We start from the raw sequence: 6,194 nt of genomic DNA, 5'->3' as shown, positions 1-6,194 counted from the left end.
CACCAAAAATAGTGCCGACAGGGAAAAAACCAACAAGGAGCTTTGCTTCCTCCATAATGAGAGAGAGAGAAAGAGAGAGAGAGGAAAAGTAAAAGAGAAAGAAAGAGAGAGAGAGAATAAAACCCATTTCATGGTCCTGAAAGACAGGTCTGTAGAGTTCTCCTTTGTTATCCTTTTATCCATGCGAGAAAATAAATATAAAATTATATCCCATATGGTACTGCGCTTCTTTGTGCTGTCTTGGTCAAAAGATTATGATGGATGTTTGGGCGACACCATAAAAAAGGATTGACATATGTCTTTCTGTGTAATGATGGTCTTCTGTGATATTTTATCTAGGGTTGTTTAGGCTACTTTAGTAGGTGGGTTCAACTCAATCACTTCAGTAGGTGGGCTCAGCTAAAAAAATAAACTTGATCTTTGCATATGGATCTTCAGAGCTGATAATGCTTCCTATAATGTATCTCTAAAAATTTTGTATTAACACATACATTTGGTTCCCCTAATATCTTATCTCTGCAACTAGGAACTACAAGAAGAATGAGAGAATGAAAATTTACTACTTTCTATTTATTAAAATATTCAGTTTTTGTCATGATTTACAGCTTAATTTGAGGAAAGAAAATTTTTAGGCATGAATGTAATATGATTCATAACATAATCTATCTATACTTGGGAGCACTTTTGTTGTACCTGCAAGGATTTTTAGATCATCTTACACTCAATCCTGAGCTAGGACTATCCTTTGCCTGGAAAAAAAATTTTGTTGCACTTGTAAGGAGTAGTCTCTTAAGTTTTTGTGAGTGCGATCAATTTTTATTCTCAATGGCCTTGGCATTTCTATAAGAAGGACTTCATTATGAATCTTTGGATCTTCTTATTGAGACTTGGATGGTATTATATCCTGTCAAAATGGAGGCTTGTGACTCAAATTATTTTGCAATTAGAGCTAGTTTTTTAGTAGAAATAGATGTGGTTTTAGAAAAGGTTTAAGATGACGAGAGTAGAAATTAGGACTTCTCTGATTGTGTTTCAGCCATAAAATGAATATTGCATCATATTTGTTATGATCCTAAATACATGTGTCTTAAGTGTCTATGTAACACCATTATGCTGTCTAAAGAAAATTGAGTTAATATTAGAAACAACTTTAGTTAACAAATTTTAAAGGTGTGCTACAATTGAGGCCTATAAGAAGACATTTTGTGGAAGTCTTAAGTCTCTATGTTGAAGAATAGTGATTTTTTGCAGTTCTATTTTTTGAAAAGGATGAAGATTAAAAGACAACGCCTTCAAGTCACGCTCTATCAAATGTGGTTTAAAGAGCTTAAATCTAGAGATGAAGAAAAATAAAAAGAAAGGTAGACATTATGTGGAGTCAAATGCCACAGAGGAAGGTACTTCTTGTGATTTTTCCACAAAGATCATGAAGGAGCCAAATCGAGTTGTAGGCATAATGAAGAAGGTTGTCTCGTGTAATGAGATGTTGCTAATCCCTCAAGAGATTTGCCCATTGAGAATTTTTTTCTTTAGATCTAAATGACCTGGTAGAGGGCCTGTCTTCTGAGTTATTCAGATGGAGAATGAATTTCTTTTAATATGTCTCACTAAACTTAATTCGGGTAGTGAGTATGCCGATATTTTTTATCTTTGGGCTTTTCATGCATTTTGGATGTGTTTGAACCTTTCTATTTGGTTGGATAAAAGACTTATCCACTAATCAATTGGCTAACTTATAAATTTTCTTTGAAGATTCTCTCTTTGTTGATGACATCCTTTCAATAGGGCACATCAAATTGGGCAAGATCCTAAACTTCAGTGACTCTAGTTCAATTCCTAAAGATAATGAGACATTATTTATTTGATTGAGCCTTTAATCCTCATCTAATATAATCTTTTGTTGCCTTCAGATAAAAAAATTATGAAATAATGGTAGATGGCTCAAAACTAGGTGATGTCAATGCTTAGCCCTTATTAGAGTTAATTGTTCCAGCTATAAGTCAAATCTTAGATGGGGACACCATCCTAAATCTCATAGTGGAGCTTTTTGTGATAGGAGATACTTAAAGATCCAAAGAATTGGAGGCAAGCACTGCACTCACAGTAGATGTGATCCATACTGTGGAGCAAGGTAGTCCAAAGAATCATCTGACCATGCTGTAGGAAGGCTTGTCAGGGGTCAGAGAGCATTAGTGGGATACCAGGGAGCACATCGCCAATCTTGAGGCCAGAGTGGTGGTGGTTGACTTGAAATCACATGAATGAATTGTCGAGTTTATAGAAGATGTTCGATGGTAAATAGAGGTGATATAGATAAAATAGATGTGCTTTGACATCATATCAAGTCAAATAGTTTAGATTGTTTCTCATATAGTAGCTGATTTGTTACTCGATATCTTATTTAATTAAGAGTCATTTCCTTGGATGATGTGAAGGCTAATGGTTTATTCCTTCTTTATTCGTAGGTATCTAATTATTTGGATTTGATATTTTCTTTATCACGTTTTATAAATTCTTTTAGATTCATAGACTTCATGAAGTTCCTTAATAAAAACTTAATAGTTATTTGGTGTGTTATTATGGCTTGTATCTTCATTTTTATGGGCATAAAAGATAATTTATAATTTATTTGGGGTCCATATCTCTTGAAAAGTCAGTTGTGGGTATCAAGGCAAGGTTGTTGTATGTTTATGGATTTTATAAGAAAAGAAAGTGGAGGCATTTTTATGTATCTCGCTTGTTTGCTCCACTGTTTCTTTCTCTATTCTCATGTGATGGCTTCTTCCCCAACACTGGTGACCAATTCAAAAAGAAGTCCTACATCTTTCTTGATAGCTTGGTTCTCAAAAGGGAACCTTATGAATGAAAAGATGTAGGCTGACACATGGTCATTATACTTGTTAAACAATGTAGTTACCTTAGGGCCAGAGAGGAAAGACACTCCCAATGTCATTCATAAACATGTGATATTTGTATATCTTTATCAATTTCATTGATGTTTTCACTATGCAAAGAGATGGAGGATATCCTAAACTTCCTTGGACTTGTGCTTGCTAAGATCAGCCCTAAGTTTATTAAAAACGTGATGATTGTCGTTATGTCTGATCACTCGGAGGGATTGTTCTTGTTTTCCAATCTAGTTTGGCATTACCCCAAAGGTACATGATGAGAGTATGGTGACTTTCTCAACTCATTTAATGTTCCCTAGCATCATAAGTAAGAAAACCGAATTATTGGAAGAATTGATTTTGCTTTCTTCTTGGCAATAGTGGGTGGAAAGTTCCAACTAAACTACTGCATTTTGAAGGGAGATGCTTTGCACCCTTCCAATGAATCCATAGAAAGATGGTAGTGGGTGGTCTCTTAAAAAAGCAAATATTTATATTGGGCAATACACTTTGTCTGGTTTTAGAAAAGATGCTACAGGGTAAGTGTCTTGCATTCTTCTTTTCATTTTAATTTTTATAGTGATGGTTTGATTTTGTTTTTCTTTCTCTTATGAAAATTGGTGAAGTATATATAACAGATGGCTCTACATCTAATTGGATTACAACAAACAAGCAACTTCTCCTGGCTCCTAATGTTGTTGGTCTTTCAATGTGAAGGGGCAGTGTCATAGAGAAAGAGGAAGAGATTGAAGAAGAGGATCTTGCTCTATGTCTCCATTATAAGATAGCACATCTGGTTCACTCTGGAGTGCATAGAAGAGCATGTGATAGACCCTTTGGTGAGACTAATGACTAAGCCTCTTATGGAAGAAAAGAGAAAACATTTTTTGGGAAAAAGCCAAAAAAGGTGGCTTGCTAATACTCACATTAAAGGAAAAAAATGATTGGCTATGAGAAGAAAAGAAGAACGGGTCTACCTGAGGCTCATTCTACAATAGTTCTTTGGAACACTGGTGAAATGGGGGTCAAATTTCTCTAGTGAATTGAGATGACACTAGGACGTTGGTTGATTTGAGCTAAGAGTGGCATCCTATGGGTGGATATTCAATTAGAGAATTTTCCCTTGGCTTAATGATCATCTCAGGTTCTATGAAAGAATTGATCTGAACGATTAAGCCTAAAAACCACCACATTCTATTGAGGTCAAATATGGTGTCTTTGTGGCAATGGGCATACTCGGTTGGTTTGATCCATAGTATTATTGTGCTAAAGAAGGAATAATTTGAGTTAGTCCGTGTGGAACTAAATAAAGAGATTGCATGTCGAGAAGCTAGATTGGTTAATCAACATGTATAACTATAAACACTTAGAGGGGAGAAGCCAATCTTATAAGTTAAACTAGCTGAGGAGGTGGAGAAAGGTTCTTGGAGAGCAAGTGAAGGAGCTAACTAGTGACAAGATGAGACTCAACAAGGTGAATTATCTTTCACAATTATAGAATGGTCATTTCCCAAGCTGAAAAGCATAAATAATGCCAAAGAAAAACATTTCAAAAGATATGTTGAACTGGAAAAGCAAGTCAAGAGTTCTTTATGTTCAAGTGGATCAATTAAGGAAATAGATGGATTGTAAGCCAATTGAAGAGTTATTCACCATCCTCCCTAGTATGATGACATGAATATATTTGTATTCATTATTATGATCAAGAGATAAAGCATGTTCTAGAAGTTTTAGTCAGCGAAGGTGTGCTTTCCACAGAATTCAACGACAAAGGTCATTTCTTCAAACTTTTAATGAAAGTCCAGAACTATGATTTTAGTAAGGATGCAAGTGATGGCAAAAATGAAACCGCTAGTGACCATTAATTTTATAATTTGTACATGAATTTTTCTTGAACAAAAAATTATTTTTGATACTCTTACTTGTAATTTTGATGCTTTAATGAAATTTCTATTTTTTGCTTTGGTGCTCAATCTTGTTTCCTTATTTTTTCATCGCCTTGGCATGGAACTCACTATTTTGGGATTTGGGCATGGTCACGTGATATACATGTGACATTATTTTTTATTCCTTCATTTAGTATTTTTTTGGCAGGATTATCAAGCATGTGTGTTTCGGTCTTTAAATTGTCGCCATCATTACTTTTAGTGTATTCCTACTTATGATTCTTTAGGTGGATTAAAAAGAGCAAACCAATTTTTTTTGAACCTAACATTGATACTTATTGTGCATATCGAAAAGATCTCCAATCGCTGTATTTTTTTACTTCTTACTTCTTAATGTTCTCCTCTTTTCTGCAACTATAGTTTCCTGTGAGAGTTCATCTTCTGAGTTGAAAGAGATGATTTTGATGAAAAAAATCAATGGCACTTTTTTGGTCATAAATTTGTAATAGAAAGTGTGTTTTCATAAGTTGACAACCTTGAGAGTTGTCTGGGAAGATGAAGCACCCAACTCTGTCTGTGAGGGTTAGGTGTGTTGCTACTACGATCAGTTTTAGTTAGGTTTCCAGTTTCCGCCATGCAAGGAGCTAAAGAAGATTATAAATCTCTATGGGTTGGTACTCGCTCAGATCCACCTTAACCCTTTTTCAGTTATAATGTTCATCATTCTGTACTTTCAAGCAAAGAACTTATTCTAGTCGATGAAGCATTTCAGAACTGTTCTTCGGCCGAAGGTATTCAATATCAAAATAGTGATTTTTTCTGCTATTTTCTGTTATAGTGATGACCATGGTTGGTTTCAAAAGTAAGATTAGAGAATAGAAGAGTATAGTTTATTTCGCTCGGAGCAGGGGAGGTAGGAGGATTTTCTTCGTCACCTCGACTCTATGTAGAAATAAATCTACCAATCACGTCAAAGTTGTCTGAGGATGGACATTTCAACTTCTCATGCCTTCAGAAAGTGGTGCTTCATGTGAAAGTGTTTGTTAGCTTTACATGCTTGAGGAACATTTTGCTCGATTAGTTCATTTGTTTAAATTATCAAATTTGAATTCTTTTATTGATACTTTTGTGTTCCTGATATTAGGGAAAGCGTCAAGGCCTCCATTCGTTATGATGAACAAGATGAAGTCGAAGTTGGCGGGACTTCCCACAGATGACAAAGATATAATAGAATCGTCGAGTCCTGGTGGTTAGGTTTTCCTTGTGGATGATGAGGACAAAAATGATGAAGCTCCATTGTCCACTTCTATAGGAAAAGCATCCATGAAACTGACTGGTTTGAGAATCAGCGGGTGAATCAACCCAAAAATTCCCCCTAGTGCCTACTTAGACCAACCGACAACCTCGAGGAAAGGGCGAG

The sequence above is a fragment of the Phalaenopsis equestris genome, unplaced genomic scaffold (assembly GCF_001263595.1).
Source record: "Phalaenopsis equestris unplaced genomic scaffold, ASM126359v1 Scaffold000107, whole genome shotgun sequence".
NCBI lineage: Eukaryota > Viridiplantae > Streptophyta > Magnoliopsida > Asparagales > Orchidaceae > Phalaenopsis > Phalaenopsis equestris.
The sequence above is the reverse complement of the archived record's forward strand: the minus strand, read 5'-3'. Positions refer to the sequence as shown.